Consider the following 19,994-nt stretch of genomic DNA (forward strand, 5'->3'; position numbering starts at 1 on the left):
TTGAACTACTCCATGCTGGAGTTGACTATTTGATTACTCCTTGCTTTAAAATTTTTCTAATCTCCTCTGAGACTGCTTGGTTTTAGGTTTCAGGCACATTATAGGATCCTAAGTTAACTTTTTCCCTTTGAGTATAACTCTTCCTCAGTGTAGAAAATCAACAGATGAAATGAACCTTTTATAAAACAGTAGAACCAATCCACTCACATATCCAATTATGTCCTAATTACAAGCTTAATTAAAATGCCCTATCTCATAAATATACTTATATATCAAAAACAATAGAAATATAGAAGTCCTTGTAAAATACATAACAAGTCATATATATATATATATATATATATATATATATATATATATATATATATATATATATATATATATATATAGAAAAGCATACATAAAAAACACATATTAAAAACATATAAAAACATGTCAAATGTTTCAACAGACTATTCATTTGATTATAACACTTCAGTATCTTAAATTAATTCATGCCTCTCTCTTAAAACAGGTTTGATACTAGTAGAAGTGTTAAGCCCAGGATAGTTATCTGCTTGGAAATAATTAATCCATTTATACTCCATTAATTCAGTTCTATGTATTATATCACCACCTTTAGGATTTTGATAAATTACCTGTAGAATCCAAAATTTAAATTTATGCATCAATCCATTGCTAGACATATGTTTAGCCAATCCATTTGTTAAGACATTCATTCGCATCTCTGATAAATGTGAACTGATTCTGATGCATAAATTTAAATTTAGGATTCTACAGATAATTTATCAAAATCCTAAAGGTGGTGATATAGTAAATAGAACTGAATTAATGGAGTATAAATGGATTATTTCCGAGCAGATAACTATCCTGGGCTTAACACTGCTACTAGTATCAAACCTGTTTTAAGAGAGAGGCATGAATTAATTTAAGATACTGAAGTGTTATAATCAAATGAATAGTCTGTTGAAACATTTGACATTTTTTTACATGTTTTTAATATATTTTTATGTATGTTTATATATATATATATATATATATATATATATATATTTTTTTTTTAATTATATATTTATATATACGTATATGGCTTGTTATGTATTTTATAAGTACTTCTATATTTCTATTATTTTTGATATATAAGTATATTTATGAGACAGGGCATTTTAATTAAGCTTGTAATTAGGATGTAATTGGATATGTGAGCGGATTGGTTCTACTGTTTTATAAATGGTTCATTTCATCTGTTGATTTTATACACTGAGGAAGAGTTATACTTGAAAACTTTGGACTACCATTAAAACGTTGCGGTGAACATCTTTGAGTTTTGTTCTTTTGTTTTATATTTGTACCTGGAGTTCTTCAGCTTATAGGTGCTTCTCTGTTTTGTGTTCTTTAACTTTTTCCCTTGGAATTGTTTCTCTGTGGTGTTTAATAATAGTTAACTTTCTTGGGTAACAGAAAAAATGTCTTAACCTCTCAGAATTCCTGGACTTTTTGCTTCTGCCATTTGAAAATGGTGTTCTCCACCACCACCTTAGGTATCAACCATATCCACTTTTCATGATCACAGTCTGTAACCTTGTATAATACACTCAACACACTTGCTTGCATCTCTTTCCAGGGGTTTAATACATTTATATAGTACATTTGTGAATCATTTTTCTTCCCTGTCTGCCTCACCTTATAGTTCTCTTCACTTATCTATTAATTTACTTCATTAAGAATTTATTCTCATGTAAGACCAAGGACTAAAATTTGGTCTCTCACTTTCAGTTCCATATTTTGGGCATTTCTGTTACAGACTCTTTGTTGACTACTTGTGTTCTCTCCATGTGCTCCCACACAATAGGAATCATTAGTTTCATTCTCTCCTGCAAAGTGATATAATGCTGTATGACATTCTTAAAATGGGTCTTCTCTATCTCCCACATCTTGTTCACTATACCCAACAGTCCTCTAGGATGCCTACCATATAAGAGTTCAAAAGGACTAAATTCTGTGGAGGAATAAAGTATCTCTCAGATGAAGTACATTAAATAGGGCAGAATCTGGTCCCAGTTTTTTCCCATCTTTCTCTGTTAAACCATTCTACCAAACCATCCATTTGGGGTAATTGGTTGCTGTAAGCTGTTTTATTTGAAAGCACTGGTATTGTGATTTTAAACATAAAAGGTACGCATTGGTAGGATCTCCTTCAGTGGCTCAGCCTGAGAGAATAACAATACAAGTTCTTTCAGTTGCTGTGGAATTGGCCTTCCTGATGGGGATAGCCTCAGAAAACCTGACAGTATAGTCCAGAACAACAAAAATATGCTGATACCCATTGAAGAATCTAAATAATAGACCTGTGATATCCTGTACAATTCTTTGAAATAGCAATTACATTATCTGCACAGTAATTAAAGGATTCTGGGTTGTCTGTTGGAATTCAGGACAACTATTACAGTAATTGTCAGTCTCCTTTAGGACACTTGGTCAATAAAACCATCTAGGCATTCTTACCTTAGATTTCTACATGCCCAGATGGTCCCCTAATACATGCCTGTGGCCATTTTAATTAAAACTTGAGTAAATAGTTTGGGTACCAATACACATCGTATAATTTAATCTCCCTCAATTTTGCTACCCAGTATACAAAGTTGTTTTGAATTTCAAAGTATGGGTAAGTTGGTGGCAATCCAACAGGGGACTTCCCCCACTACCCTGGATATATTTTCCCCTGACTTGGCTCAACATCTCATCTTTCTAATGGGCCCTCTAGAAGTTTAAGTGACTTACATGGAGATGAGCCAGTCTAGGATCCCCTTTTTCTTTTATGTTTTTGAGGTAGACAGCTTACCCACCTCCCCTACAAAAGTAGGCAGAAGAATCTCAATGTCACATTTTTTTCCTGAGGAATGGAAGCTCACTCTTATGATTTAAAGGATTTGATTCTTATCACTGTCCCATCAATAAGAAGCCTCATGCCTTCTCTATGGGGTTCCTCACCTTACTTGAGCCTTTCTTGCAACCTAATTTTGGGTTCCTGAGACCTTGTATCTTCTTTGAGTGGTTGCCTCCCTCTATGCTTACTGCAGTCTCTGCAGTGCGGGAACAAAGGTCCTCAGTCTCTCTAGTCTTATTGTTTCCATATTTTCCATACTTTAGTCTTCTCAGGGTCTTTGAATGTTACTTCTGTTCTTGTATGCTTTGACAGATATCTAGGCTGTTAAATGCATCTGTATCCTGCAAATTGAAAAAAAAAAACTGTTTTGGTTCTTTTCCTACAAAAAGGACAATGCTGGATCCATTAGTGTTAGTCCTCCTCCCAATTTATTCAAAGGTCTTTTAAAAGATATTTTCTTATTATTACATCATGTGTGAGACTGCACACTGTTGCTACCTGGTGCAGGACCTTCTTATATTAGGTTTGGACCTCAACCTGGGAAACTAGATAATGCCTTTTCTCATACAGATACCAACAACCTCAATAGAATTTGATGAACGGGCTTTCCTCTTACAGATGTGTTATCCTCTCACTAAGGTATTCATGGTACCAGAGCCTAGCAGCCCTCATACTTCTTGCTCATCTACTTTTCATGAAACCTTTCATCAGTTTTGAAGCAGCACATTAACAGAATGTGGTCTCATTCAGCCTGACCATAACCTGAATGCATTCAATAGCTTTTTCATTCCCTCACTCTTTAGTTTCTTATATGGGAGTCTGTAACTTATTTTCTCAAAAATACTTGGTGATATGCCCTTTCTTTGCCACACTTAAAGCATAAGATAGAAGACATAATCCTCTTCATCTTGTTCAAGGTTTTTTCAACAATCTTGGTAGGTGCCTCCCTGAATACATTCTCTTAATACAATATCCTTTCTACTAAAATTAATAAACTTTCAGTATCCTGTAGGTCTGCTTGGCATTCCCATCCCTTAATAGTTGATGGTATGATTTTCTTAGGTTCATAGGTTCATATGTTCATAGGTGTTTACTAGGCTAACAACCACAAGAGTCTTTTTAAGCCTAGCCATACATCCCAAATCTCTGACAAGTTCTGCTACCCTTGATAAGTGTAAGCATGGGCCTGGGAGATGAACTATTTACAGGTTACCTGTGTCCATTAGAGACATAGGTGTCAAACCAGGGATGAATTTCTGGTTTCCCATCCAGTTGTCCAAGTTGCACTTTAATTGGGTTAGGGAGGAACTCTGCTTCACGTGGATGGGGAGGCTGTTCTATAGATGGGGTAGTCTCTGGGATACATACCTATCTCTCCAGCAGGTCCTATTTATATCAGAGGCAAGGTTTAAGTCTTTAGAATGGGTATTTCTGGTGCTGTTTGTTTTGTGGATATGCAGGAGGTCCATCAGAGTGTCTGACAATGCCCTGTATGCCAGGCATAGATCTCCCCTCAAAAGCCTGTAGGAGACAGAATACAGGGATAGGGCCTTGAGGTGGCCTGCATAGGACATTTTACTTATGCCTGTATTCTTTTAGTGGAGAACCTCTGTGGACATTCCAATTGTTGGACTATGCCTGGTTAGGTAAATACCAAAGGGGACATTGTACTTAATGACATGTGATGAATGATGAATACAGTGGAACAATGGCTTCCTTGGACTTAGATGCCATCCCTTTGTTTATAAGTTGTGCAACATAGAACGATTTCTTCACCACTGTAGACACATGATGATCAAAGGCTAGATTGCTATCTATGTGTGTCCCTAAATCCCTGACTACTGGGTCAATTCTAAGGGGTATGTTGTCAATATGATAGTTACCAGGGATTGCTGACTTTCCAAAGGATACTATTATGCATTTCTTGGCATTTAGTTTTAGTCCATGGCTCTGTGTCTATGTCAGCCCCTCCTGCAGAACGTTTGGGTCAGTGTGACATTCAATGACAGCTCCTAATTTGCAAATATCTGCAAATATAGTCATCCAGAGACCACTGACATTGGCCTTGACATCTGAGAAGTAAATGCCAAAAAGGAGCGGTCCAAGGACTGATCCGTGAGGGAATCCACTTGTGACTGGCCTCTTTGTAGAGGTGGACTCCCCAGTTCTAACCTCTTGGGTCTTGTCTGTGAGCCAGTTGGCTATCTACCAGCTGACATATGAGTTTGTACTTAACCTGTTTGAGTTTTTTCAACAATGCCCGAGTGGGGTATTGTGTAAAATGCCTTGGCCAGGTCAAGGTAGGCAGTGTGAAAGATTTTGCCCTCATCCATTCCTTTGGTGACCTTCTCAAAGAACTTCACCAGGTTGAGTAGGCATGATCTGCCCTTGATGAAACCAAACTGGGTTGGATCCAGTGTCTGGAGGTTTACTATATCTCTGTTGATCATCTCCCTGACAATTCTTTCCATGGATTTACATATAAGACTAGCAAGACTTATGAGTCTGCAGTTTCCATGGTCTCTAGATGGACCACCTTTGTGCAGAGGGATGACTGTTGCTCTTCTCCATTCACGAGGCATGAAGCCTGTTTTAAGGCTTTGACTAGTATTTCCTAACATTGTTTCTTTGGTATTCAGACATTTTGCCTCTGACCAAAACTTTACAGTGTGTTTTAATGCAAATAGTTGAGATGTTATTGTTTTGCTCCTAGAAGAAAGACCATTCATGAATCTTAAGGACTTTCTTTACTACAGTGTATACTAGATATGTCCATATAAGCACTAAAGGGTTCTCCCATGAGCTGAACTGCCAAGATTCAAGCCCAGCAATAATGATCTCATCCTGCATGGTTAGCTACTCTTTCAAAGGTCACTAGGTATGTCCGGAGAGGGTCTACACTGTTAAGAGGCTTGAAAGGGGTGTGGACCTTGCTTGAGCTGTTGATTTGGCTACTGCTACAATTCCCTACTGTTTGTAACAACTGTTCCCTGTTGGTCATCTTATAGCTCATAGCTTATATCTCTTTACCTTGAGCTTTTACACTTCTTCTAACCATTGACTAACTTCAGAAACTTCGCAAAACATGTTTCAATGCTTAAAGACTAAAAAAGAAAAAAAAAAACAAATCTCTTATTTTGGCATGGGGAAATAAAACTCACTGTTCAACAGTGACAGGTGGAATCAGAACTTTAAGCTGATGTGTGAAGTTTCATTTATTTGCATTCTCAATCAGTTGTGGAATTCCAAGAAGTAAACCCACTTGAGTTTTTATTAAAAAAAAAAAAACATATACTGGTAAACAGAAAAATGTGTCAAAAACAAAAACCAAAATGCAATGATAGGTAGAAAATCAAACAGCAACTCAGCAGTTCCAACTTTTAGTCTTCTTTTAAGCTATCCTTTAAACAACAAAGGTGGATTCTTGTTGATAAACATTGATAACTGAAAATACTTTCAACCAAGGATTACTAACAATTGGTTTAGAATGAATCCTGAATTCTTTAACTTTCATCTCTCTGAAAGCTGTTTCTTTTAAAAGGGATAAGAAGTAATGAAAAGATGGTGGCGTAACTGAATTCCATTTTCTGATAATACATTTTTTTGCAATTACAAGAATAGTTCATAGTAGAGATAAGTTGTCTTTTTTTTAAAGCATAACCATCATTTACACTGAATAAGATTAAAGACTTAGATAATAGAAAAGTATAAGAGAATAAAGCTTTCAAGAAATCATCAATATTATACCAAAACTGATCTAAGGAAGGACAATTTAAAAATCATGAAACTAATCAACATTACACTCCTGAGTACATCACCAACAATGAATATTGCTATTATTTTTAAATTTGACCACTTTATTAGGAGTTAAAAATGCTGTGTATGAAAATTTCCATGTATATACATGCCAGTAATGAGACCATGATGTACGTTTATTAGAGGATAATATTTGGGGTTTACTGTCAGAAGAGAAGTGAGAAGAATTACCCAGTGTAATATGATCCCAAAACTTTTTATTTAAATTTATCTTGTATTTAATTAATATTTTGTAAAATTTTGAAATTAAATGTTCAATGTTAGATTTATTATAAGGAATTTCATAAAAAAATAAATTTTGGATATTCCTTAAAATGTGAATGAAAAAGAGATAAACATAAATCTTGTGCTTGGGTCATGACACTTTGTAGTAATAACCAATCATGTGGGTTTAAATCAAATTGAATACTAAGTTGTTGGGTTTCTTTAACTTTCAATTCTTTAAAACATTGCTGCAAGGAAACGTTTTTAAATTCCCAAAAGGAAAATGTGAGAGTATAAGTTTTATTGAAAAAAAATTTCTAGTGATACTCAAAGAGATAATAGAAAGGCACCAGTTATAAATATCTATATTAAGGTGTTTTATATTTTTAAAATTCTTATGAATGAGGCTTAAATAGGTGGGATTAGATGGAAGAGAAGCATTATATTGTATGACATTATAAAGATCATACCAAGAAAAATCATGATTAGTCATATTGAAGATGTTCAAATTGTCATTACTATTTTTTAGGATAGTTAGGTGTAGAGATTTCTAGTTAGAAGTAAAATTAGTGTCCACCCAGTTTAAGATAATTTTAAAAATCAATTCTTTAATGTAAGTATCAATATCTGGAAAATTAATTCCTCCAAGATCACATGGTCTAATATGATGAAATGCTATTCTATTTTTCTTTGGATACCAAAGAAATTTTAATGATTATTTATTCATTTCATTAATATAATTTTTATCTGAAAAAATAGAGCTTGAATTATATATAAAATGTTGGGTAAAAGAATCATTTTTATTAACTGAAGTCTATCCTCAAAAGAAATAATAATCTTGTTCCATTTAGAAATAAGATTTTCTAATATATTTATGATACTTTTAAAATTAATCATTATAATATCATCTAAGGAAGTTAGTAAAGTTGTGCCTAAGCATTCAAGTGATGAGACTTGTTTGCCAATATGTTTTCTTTGTATTTGAATTTTGTTCTCTTTTTGTCTAGCAATATGAATTTAGATTTTGATTGGTTAAAATAAAGACAAGAACTAGATTGAAAATACTTTATTGTGGATTCTAATTCTAAAAGAGATGACGTTGAATTAGGAAGAGTTAATATGTCATTTGCAAATAACATAAATTTACATGTATAATGATTAGTAAAAAATATAACTACTATATTTGGATTTGTATGAATTAAAATAGCAAGAATTTCAATGGCAACAACAAACAAAATTGGGGATAATGGACAACCTTGTTTAGTACCTTTAGTCAAATGGATATATTCTGAAGTAAAAGGACCAGTTTTACATAAGCCATATTATTATTATAGATATTCTTTAAGAGTGAAGTAAAACATTTAGGAAAATAAAATAATTCAGATTTTTGAATAAATAATTCCAATTCAAACAATCAAAAGCTTGCTTTAATATCTAAACTAATTAAAATGGCTTCTTTATTATTTTTATTTGCAACATCAATAAAAGTTGGTATACATTTAATATTACCATGAGTTTGTCTTTTATGACTAAAACCTATTTGATCAAAATTAATATGATCCATGGGTTATTTTAATCTATCAGTAATAAAACACACAAAATCTTATAATTATTATTTAAATTAAAAGTGATATAGGTCTATAAGAAGACAAAGAACTTAATTTTTATTCTCATTTAATATAGGAGTAATTAAAGAATGTTTCCAGGAGGGAGGAATCTTTTCTTGGGATTGTATTTCACTTAAAATTTTATAAAAAAAAAGATATAACAGAGGGAGGAAAATATTTATTGGTTTCTATTATTATACCATCCATGCCTGGAGTTTTATTAGGTTTTATTTATTTATTTTTTTTAAAATTTTAGCAACAACTTCTTTCTAAGAGTTTTGTCTAAGTAAATCATCCTTTAGTTTAGACAATTTTTTTATTGAGAGAATTAAGCTTAAATATTGAAGTATTAATATCAGACAGACTCCTGATTTATATAAGGGTAATGGAATCTCCAAAAACAGTAGTAATTTTTTTATTTCTGTCATATATTACCTTTAGAATATTATTCATTTTTTATTGTAATTTAAGTTTATTTGATAAATTATGCATATGCTTGGGAGATAGTGAGTAGGAATTCATTTTCAATCTTTCAAAGGCCAAATTTGATTTGTGGGATACTATATCAGAGAATTGTTTTATTCAATCTTTCTATTTCTTTCATGTTAAAATTATCATCTTTAGAAAATTTAGATTTAACTACTATGAGTTGTGATTGAATATTTTGAAGCTCTGAATCCCATTTCTTAATTTTGTTTTTATACCAAGTTAAAGTTTTCCCATAAATGTAGGTCTTTAATGAATCCCAGATCATAACTATATTGATGCCAGTAGTGTTATTTACTTCCAAGAAAAACTAGTTCAGAAAATAACCAGGGTTTGAAGTCCTTCATTTAGTTATATATCAATGACCGCCACCAGTACTGTTGGCCAACAGGGTGCTGGAGGAAATTGGGCTACTGTTGGCTGAAGGAGGAGAAGAGGGGGAAGGCATGCCCGAAGGCAGGTAAAGGCTAGGACTGTGATAGTGAGGGTCAGAACTTTGAATGTTGGCAGTATGACTGGTATAGGGAGAGAGCTAGCTGATATGATGGACCGAAGGAAGGTTGGTATATTGTGTTTGCACCAGATGGAAGGGGAGCAAGGCTAGGTGTATCAGAGGTGGTTTCAAATTGTTTTAACATGGTGTGGATAGGAGGAGAAATGGCGTAGGCATTATCTTGAAGGAACAGTATGCTAAAAGTGTTTTGGAGGTGAAAAGAGTGATGATTATGAAGCTGGAAATTGATGGTGTGTAATGATGTATGTTGTTAGTGCATATGCTCCACAAGTTGGGTGTGCGATGGATGAGAAAGAAAAATTTTGGAGTGAGTTGGATGAAGTGGTGATGACTGTACCCAAGGGTGAGAGACTGGTGATTGGAGCAGATTTCAATGGGCATGTTGGTGAAGGGAACAGAGGAGATGAGGAAGAGATGGGTAGGTTTGGTGTTAAGTAAAGGAATGCAGAAGGTCAGATGGTAGTGGATTTTGCGAAAAGGATGGACATGGCTGTGATGAATACGTATTTTAACAAGAGGGAGGAGCATAGGGTGACATACAAGAGTGCGGGAAGATGCACACACATGGATTATATCTTATGTAGAAGGGACAGTCTGAAGGAGATTGGAGACTGTAAAGTGGTGGCAGGGGAAAGTGTAGTTAGGCAGCATAGGATGGTGGTTTGTAGGATGACATTGGTGATCAAGAAGAGGAGGATGAGTGTGAGGGCAGCACCAAAGATCAAATGGTGGAAATTGAAAAAGGGTAATTGTGAGGTGATGTTCAGGGAAGAGTTAAGACAGGCACTGGGTGGCAGTGAAGAGTTACCGAATAGCTGGGTAACTACAGCAAAGCTAGTAAGAGAGATGGCTAGAAAGGTGCTTGGTGTGACATCTGGAAAGAGGAAGGAGGACAAGGAAAACTGGTGGTGGAATGAAGAAGTACAGGAGAGTATACCGAGAAAGAGGTTGGCGAAGAAGAAGTGGGATTGTCAAAGAGATGAAGAAAGTAGACAATAGTATAAGGAGATGAGGCACATGGCAAAGAGAGAGGTGGTGAAGGCTAAGCATAAAGCTTATGAACAGTTGTATGAAAGGTTGGACACTAAGGAGGGAGAAAAGGACCTGTACCGAATGGCTAGACAGGGGGACCGAGCTAGTAAAGATGTGCAGCAGGTAAGCGTGATAAAGGATAATGAGGGAAACATACTCACAAGCGAGGAGAGTGTGTTGAGCAGATGGAAAGAGTACTTTGAGGGGTTGATGAATGAAGAGAATGAGAGGGAGAGAAGGTTGCATGATGTGCAGATAGTGAATCATGAAGTGCAGTGGATTAGCAAGGAGGAAGTAAGGATAGCTATGAAGAGGATGAAGAATGGAAAGGATGTTGGTCCAGATGACATACCTGTGGAAGCATGGAGGTGTTTAGGTGAAATGGTGGTGGAGTTTTTAACTAGATTGTTTAATGAAATCTTGGAAAGTGAGAGGATGCCTGAGGAATGGAGAAAAAGAGTTTTGGTACCGATTTTTAAGAATAAGGGTGATGTGCAGAGCTGTACTAACTACAGAGGGATTAAACTGATCAGTCACAGCATGAAGTTATGGGAAAGAGTAGTGGAAGCTAGGTTAATTTCATGCCAGGAAAGAGCACTACAGATGCGATGTTTAATCTGAGAGTGTTGATGGAGAAGTACAGAGAAGGTCAGAAGGAGTTGCATTGTGTCATTAGGATTTAGAGAAAGCATATGACAGGGTGCCTAGAGAGGAGTTGTGGTATTGTATGAGGAAGTCGGGAGTGTCAGAGAAGTATGTAAGAGTACAGGATATGTACAAGGATAGTGTGACAGCGGTGAGGTCTGTGTTGGGAGTGATGGATGCATTTAAGGTGGAGGTGGGATTACATCAAGGATCAGCTCTGAGCCCTTTCTTATTTGCAGTGGTGATGGACAGATTGACAGATGAGATCAGACAGGAGTCCCTGTGGACTATGATGTTTGCAGATGACATTGTGACCTGTAGTGAGAGTAGGGAACAGGTGGAGGAAACCCTGGAGAGGTGGAGATATGCTCTAGAGAGAAGAGGAATCAAAGTCAGCAGGACTACGACAGAATATATGTGTGTGAATGAGAGGGAGTTTAGAGGAATGGTGAGGATGCAGGGAGTAGAGGTGGCGAAGGTGGATGAGTTTAAGTACTTGGGATCAGCAGTTCAGAGTAATGGCGAGTGTGGAAAAGAGGTGAAGAAGAGAGTACAGGCAGGATGGAGTGGGTGGAGAAGAGTGTCAGGAGTGAGTGACAGATGAGTACCAGTAAGAGTGAAAGCAAAGGTCTACAAAAGGGTAGTGAGACCAGCTATGTTATATGGGTTGGAGACAGTGGCACTGACAAAAAGGCAGGAGTCAGAGCTTGACGTGGCAGAGTTGAAGATGTTAAGATTTGCACTGGGTGTGACAAGAATGGATAGGATTAGGAATAAGTATATTAGTGGGTCAGCCCAGGTTGGACGGTTTGGAGACAAAGCCAGAGAGGCAAGATTACATTGGTTTGGACATGTGCTGAGGAGGGATGCAGAGTATATTGGGAAAAAGATGCTAAAGATGAAGCTGCCAGGTAACAGGAAAAGAGGAAGACCTAAGATAAGGTTTATGGATGTGGTGAGGGAGGATATGCAGGTGGTTGGTGTGACAGAGCAAGATGCAGAGGACAGGAAGAAATGGAAACAGTTGATCTGCTGTGGCGACCCCTAACGGGAGCAGCTGAAAAAAGAAGAAGAAAGAATACAGGTATTCTAGTCAAAAAGATTAATCTTTTAAAATTAGTATTAATTTTAAGAATAAGGGCATTGTGATCAGATATAGGACAGGGAGTGATATTAAAATTTAATATTTTATAAAATTATGTCTTATGGAACTAGGGTTTTATTTTTCTTTTTGTCTTTGTGCCATATTTATAATCGTGATAAGAAAAGAACAAAGAACTTGGGTCTTTCCATTTAAAAGAATAGAGATTCTACCCATTTTTAAGAGTTTTCATGGTGGAAGATAATCTTAGTTTTCTCTTATTACTAGTCTCAGAATCCTCTAGAATGCACTTAAAATCTCCACCAGTAATTAGATGTCCTTTATAATTATTAGGTATAATGTCTAAATATATGTTAGCAAGACATTGACCCATACCAGGAAACCAATATAAATTCACAATAGTCCAAACTCTATTATTAAACTTTTAAATTACAAGAGTGGGAAGACTATCCTGCTCTTCATATTTGATTATTACTTGTGGGGAATTTTTATTCTTTTTCTTCCAAAGTATCATAACACCCCTTCTCTTAGATTTAAAAGAAGACTGAGCAAGAATTATAAAGCTACCGGGGTTCAAAATATCTTTTTCACCTTAGTTTAATTCATGTTTCTTGTAAAAAAAAAACTACTTGAGCTTTATTAATGCTTCAATATTGTACCAGATTTGATATTTTATTTGGATTATTTAAACTATTAACATTTAAAGACAACAATGTTAAATCCGGCTATAAGACAAAAAATATAACCTTTTTACTGTACTCAGCAGTCTTAATAAAGAGTGAGAAAAAATAGTGAAAAATGATAAATCACAAAATGCCTCATATTGTTCTGGAGCATAATATCTAAAAATTCAGGCCAAAAAAAGAAAAGGGAAGTAACAAAAGTAATAATAAAGTTGTAACTAATAAGTATTAAATACCAACATGAAATTACTAAAATTCCTAGTCCAGTAGATAAACAAAAGCCCTATTAGACTATCAATCATTACCTAACTAGCCTACAACCAAAGAAAGATGAAAAGAAAGAGAAAACAATTCTGTAAGAGCTCTGCAGTAAATTATTAATCCAAATGAAGACAAATATAATCTAGGTATAACTTTATATAAAGAAAAGCATACTGTATAATAGAACAAATATAAAGAATAAATAAAAATAGACTTTTGCTTAGTCTTAAGATTATAAAAAATATCAAGTAAGTTACATATGTATAGGAAGAAACCATTTGTTTGATAAGAAACTGAATTATCATAAATCTAGGGTTATATTAAATTGGACACATATGTTTCTGGATGAATTATAAAGCTTTTCATTGCTTTTTGAATTGAAAACAGTATTAATTATTTAAAAAATTGATGTTCAGATATCTGTTTTTTAAAACATTAAAACAGTGACATCAGGGCATTCATAACAAACACACTATTTCCTTCTCATTTAGTTACAAATTAACACAATAATGATTAAATGATGAATTATATTTATCATTAGTTAAGACAAATCAAAATAAGATATGTTGTATCTAAAAGACAGAAATATTACATTAGGAAATTAAGTATAGTAAAACATGTACAGACAAATTTAACATGGAATATTTCAGCAACACCCAGCACAGATACCTTGGGTAACTTATCATGTTTCTGTATTTTAATAGTATATATTATTTTTCCTTTGCTAAAATGTCAGGAAACAAGATCAAAGAACCATTTCAAACACACACACACACACACACACACACCACCTCTCAACCTTGAAACATCAAAAATCTGGACAAGGCCCATGAAAAATAGGTGCAAATCTGTACGCTGTTTAACATAAAATTTGCATACATAATTATGTAACCCTGCCCACTCCAGTGGAATTGTGGGATACCAATTTTCATGCAAACTGAAGAACAGACAACCAAAATATGGCACAAGAGTCCCCCTGCAGCCATTCCAATGTCCCATTACCTGGATATTTTGCCCCTTTTACCATAAACACTAATGTGTGCATACTGCATTACTTCTACAATGATTATCTGGATTTTATTTTTACACTTTACAGCACAATGTACAAACACCGATAGACATCTATTAAACAAAGCAATACCGTTTCACAATGAAAATAGACTTGGCATTAAAACTTCCCTGCCCTTGAAACTCACATTCATTAAAATAGTATTGAAACCAACACCACATCCAAAGAAAATGCATCTGTCCAGTGGTGGATAAAGATTATCTTTGGGTTATTTTCAAATCACTGGCCCCTTGCACACAAAGGAAGAAACATACATGTGTTCTTTGATATACCTTCCTGAATTTAGTATATTATATTCCTTGTATAATGCAGCACACTTGTTAGACAGAGCACATTTTAAATTTATTGTTTGAACATTTTCAGTAGGCAATAAAACAAAATGCATGAAACAGTAATGGCAAAACTGCCCAATTCAGAACATTTCCATCATAAAAGTCTACTTACACACACACACACACACACACACACACACACACACACACAATATACATATAAAAATAGAATGACAGTAGTGTAAGGCATAGGCATCTTGCACAGCTTCTTACACTTATTTAATGTTTTTTTTTGGGAGGGGGGGACAAAAGGCCAAAAACCAGGGACACATTGCTTGTATAATTTTGTAATGTTGCTAGAATAAAATGTTGTGTTACCACCATGCATTTCACTGGCAAGTCTTGAACACAGGGCTCTGTGCGTTACAGTCAGAGCAACATACCACTATGCCAAATCAGCAGCTTGTTTCCCAAAAGATAGGAACACTGAAACTTAAATGGCTATATCATTTAATGAATCCAGTTCTCTCTTCTCACCATAGTTCTCAACCTCTTAGCACAAAAAACCTGGACAAGCCAATAATGGAGGAATACAGCCTCAAAATATGGACACATTTCAAATACTGATCATATAAACTTAGAAAATTGCTAAATTATATTCCTTCCCTTATATAACACAGCACACTTAGTTACAGCACATTTTAAATGTATTGTTTGAACATTTTTTCAGTAGGCAATGAAACAAAATGCATGAACCAGTAATGACGAAACTGCCCAATTCAGAACATTTTCATCGTAAAAGTCTACTTACACACACACGCAAACACACACACACACACACACACACACACACACACACACACACACTAGAATGACAAAAGTGTAAGGCATAGGCATCTTGCACAGCTTCTTGCACTTATTTTCAATTTAAGTTTTTTTTTGGGGGGGGGTGGGGGGACAAAAGGCCAAAAACCAGGGACACATTTTAAACATTGCTTGTATAATTTTGGAAAGTTGCTAGAATAAAATGTTGTGTTACTACCATGCATTTCACTGCCAAGTCTTGAACACAGGTCTTTGTGCACTACAGTCAGTGCAACATACCACTATGCCAAATCAGCAGCTTGTTTCCCAAAAGATAGGAAGACTGAAACTTGCCCCAAATTAGGTACCATTTTCAAATACTGATCTTATAAACTTAGAAAATTGCTAGAATAAAATGTTTTTGTTATCATTTATTTTCTGAAGAATATGAAGCCTGAAATTCAAATGCCTGTCATTAATCAATAAATTTAACCTTCAGTGATTTGTCACAAACATCCTGAAACCACAGAGTTTATGAGGAACAGAACAAAAAAATAACAAGTGGTGGTGGCTAGGAACATTGGGCTCTTTTTACCCTATACCCAGGGTACAGGGTTTGAGCCTACATTCATGCAAACACAAAGCACTCATTCACAAACACACACAAAACACTCATTCACATACACACACAAACAAAACTAGTGCAATTTATTTATTTTTAGCTTCAGAAAGACCTTTTCTTAAATGAATTTAAGAAAAATAAGATAAAAATATGGTAGTTATGTATTAAAACTGGTCCATAATATCAGTTATTTATAGACAGATGACTTCATATATTTATTGGTGTAATAGAAATGATATCAATCTTTTCTTTTTTCTTCTTCATGTCAGACCATGCATTTTTGTCTGAAGATCTTTTCATAGGTGGGGCAGTCCAATCCATATCTTCAGTTAAAAGAATGGGATTGTTATTTTTAACAAATGCAGATGCTTCTTCTAGATTGCTAAGGATTCTTACTCCACTTGATGAATGATTATTTTTGTAGGGAAGATTATTTGAGATTTAATACCATTTTATTTAAGAGAGTTCACAAGGGGCCAGCAGCTTTTCCTCAGGCCCATTGTTCTAGTTGAGTAATCATTATCAAATCTGATTGAGTTTGTTTTGTATTTTAAATAGCCTTTTCTCCAAATATTTTTGAGAACTAGTTCTTTATCGAGATGTAAAAAAAAAGTTTATAACTATGGATCTTGGAGGAGATGGAGAGGAAGAGGGAATAGGCTTACCCTTGACTCTGGGGGCTCTTTCAATACCAAAGAAACTCCCATATATTAAAATTTCAGTTGTCCAAATATTCAAAAATTAAATTAAGTCCTCACCTTCATTTTTTTTCTGGAAGTCCAAATATTCTTATATTGCATCTCCTTTCTCTGTTTTCTAAATCATTGATTTTGCTTAAAAGCCAAGTGTTTTGTTTTAGTAGAAAATCAGTTTAAGATTCTTCTTTTTTTAGTCTACCATTTATGTCATTCAAAGAAACCTCAATGTCATTAATTTTGGATTGTTGCTGTTGTAGTAGTTCTTTAAAAATGTCAGTTTGTTGCAGACAATTTTCTCTTAGATTTCCTGCTTTCTCCTGAAAGTCATCTATTTTCAAAGATAATTCTTGAAGAGTAGCTGTCACTTGTTGTATGTCCTTCTTCAAAGAAGTGTCAGCATGGAAATGGTTAGAGCTGCTCATCTTCATTCAGCAGATCAGTCTCCAGGTAAAAGTGACTGGAAAATGTTAACATATATCCACAAAAATCGAAAGTTGAATAGTTAGAATTATTTTTCGTTAGTGTATAGTAACATTTTGAGAAAGAAATTAATTATTTCACTGTATTAAGATCTTAAACTGCAGAGCTCTAAATGATGTTGTCTTCACTTGGCCATCTTGGCTCCACCCCCTATTCTGCAAATATATATTTCAGTGCCAAAATGTCTTAAATGCATCTTATAAATTAGCAGTACTTAAACAATAAAACATTTTTACAGATAGCACACACAACAAGCAGTTCAAAGTCTCTTTTCATCAGGATTTCCATAGGTGTTAACAAAGTCTTTCATCAATACCTTTCTGGTTAGGCAATCCAAACTCTATGTAACTTAAATTCTGTGCAGTTAAGTGATTCTGGGTCTCAGCTATCAGTACTTCACTGGCAGTACTCCATCCTGGACTCCTGTCACAGGGCTGACTGCTCCAACCTTTGTGTGTCTGTCCTTTCATACAATGCTCCAGACTCCTCCATACAGCAGTTTTCCATGGCCTTAAAAAAGCACACTGACTGTGCTGGACTATAATGTCTTCCATATGTTCAGTCCACAAACTGAGAGTGAAAGAACCAAAGGAGGAGTGTATCCATCTTCATTAAGGTTAAGTACACATTGTGACTGGTCAAACAGTATGACTCACTTGAGCTACTCCATGTCCAATTAACTATAGGCAAAGCCCCCTACCACATCACAGCTGGTGATAGGCCCCCCACCATGAAACAGGAAAAGCATACCGCATACCTGGACGTACTGTAGTCCCTTACCATACAGCCCAATACCTTACTCATCGGTGATTTTAATTATCCTACCATCAACTAGAAAACATACATGAGCACAAGCATGCAGACTCAGAGGTTCTTGGACTTTGTCAATGCAAATGCTCTAGAAAACCTAGTCAGCACACCCACAAGAGGCTGAAATGTCCTGGACATAGTACTCACTAACATGGGAGAGCATTGCACCCCCCTGCCATGTGATGTCCTCCCTGATAATATCGGACCTTAAATCTGTCTCATTCAGTGTAATTATAAGACCAGATACCCCCATCAAATTCAAGAACACTTAAGAATTTTTCCTAAGACAAGTTACCAACTACTAATTGATGGTATAAGAAATTCTGAAGCCCCCTCAAATGCAGATAACATGGACTCTTATGCAGAGGTGTACACAAATGAACTGCATAACCACTTAAGCAGTTGTATAGATGCTAAGAAAAAAACAAGACACCATGGTGGACCCCTAGTATAAATAGGCTATACAATAAGAGAAAGAAACTGATGTCTAAAAACAAGAGTGCACTGATTCACCAGAGGAAGAAATCCCTCTCTAACATAAACAAACAAATTAGAGATCTTGTCAAGACCACCAAAGCTAATTACAAAGCAAAAATAGCCTCTCTAGCTAAGGATAATCACAAGGCATTCTTTGAATATGTCTGAAATCTAAAAGTGAATACCCACCTATGAGCTGAACTGGTTGTGGATGGTACCACCCATATTCAACTGGAGGCAATAGCTTTGGAGAAAACTTCACCCCCTTCTACCCTCCAATCATCTCCCAAAATATACATGCCACCATTTCTCAGCCTATTATCTTAAGAGCACAGATCATCGTGGCACTCTCCCAGGCCAAGAACATAGCATCAATAGGACCAGACAACAGCCCAGGTTGGCTTTTAAACAACTTAAAGCATGACCTAGGAGACCTACTTGGATCCCTTTTTAACCACAGCCTGTAGCTGACCAAGTTTGCTGACAATTGTAAATTAGGAGCAATTATTGATTCCCTCAATGGTGTTAATATACTGCAGACAGGGTTAATGCAGACAAATGACTGGTGCCAAAGCCACAGATTAAAGCTAAATGCAAAAGAGTGCATTATTATTATTATTATTATTATTATTATTTCTCTCTTTCCCAATGCAGTTGCTAAAATCTGGAACACCCTCTCTCCTGACATTAGACTTCAAAAACAGCACTGGAACTTTAAAGAAACACCTTAAGTCATACTTTCTTACCAACCAGCTATGTAACTGCACTGACCCACATTAACCACTTCAGTACCTTGCATAGCTACTACTTCCTTAAGCTGCTCTAAGGACCAATACTGTGACATCAACTTTTGACTCAATGTAAACCGCTTTGACTACTATGTTTACTTTTTTGATGATTTTTTTTAACTTCAGATTACTTTTTTTCAGTTGCTACTTTTAATGTACTACTGTCATAATTAAGTTACTGCTATCTTTTGATTACTGTTTTTAAGTTTCTTTTGCTATTATTGTGTAAGTTCTTCTTTTTTAATGTATGGAGTTTACTGTGTGATTTCTTCTTTTGTACTGTATGGAGCTTTGCTCCCCGGGCCTCCACTAAAAATGGACACTAGTTGTCCAGTCAGACAAACCTAGTAAACAAATGTTAAATAAAAAAAAAAATAAAAAATTATTCCCTTTGGGAAAGATGACATCCCTTTTAATTACATTATAGACAGCACCCTCCTAAGTATAGACTGAGTGGTACATGACCTTCGTACTCAGGTTGATAGCTCTCTGAACTTTGACTACTACGTATCCACAGTGGTAAGGAAATCCTTCTATGTGGCACATCTTATAAGTAAAGGTATTGAAGCTAGAACTTGGCCCTAATCAGACCAATAATTGTGTAGAATGCTCCATTTTCATATACCTCACCAGACACCTACAACAACTGGAGAGACCACAGAGGTGTCTTGCCAAGAAATTACAAAGTACACAAAATAAGTCTTACATGGAAAGACTGAAAGTCCTGTCACTGTATC

Source organism: Protopterus annectens, chromosome 5.part1, assembly GCF_019279795.1.
Source record: "Protopterus annectens isolate FY-2018-M chromosome 5.part1, PAN1.0, whole genome shotgun sequence".
In the NCBI taxonomy this organism is placed as follows: Eukaryota; Metazoa; Chordata; order Ceratodontiformes; family Protopteridae; genus Protopterus; species Protopterus annectens.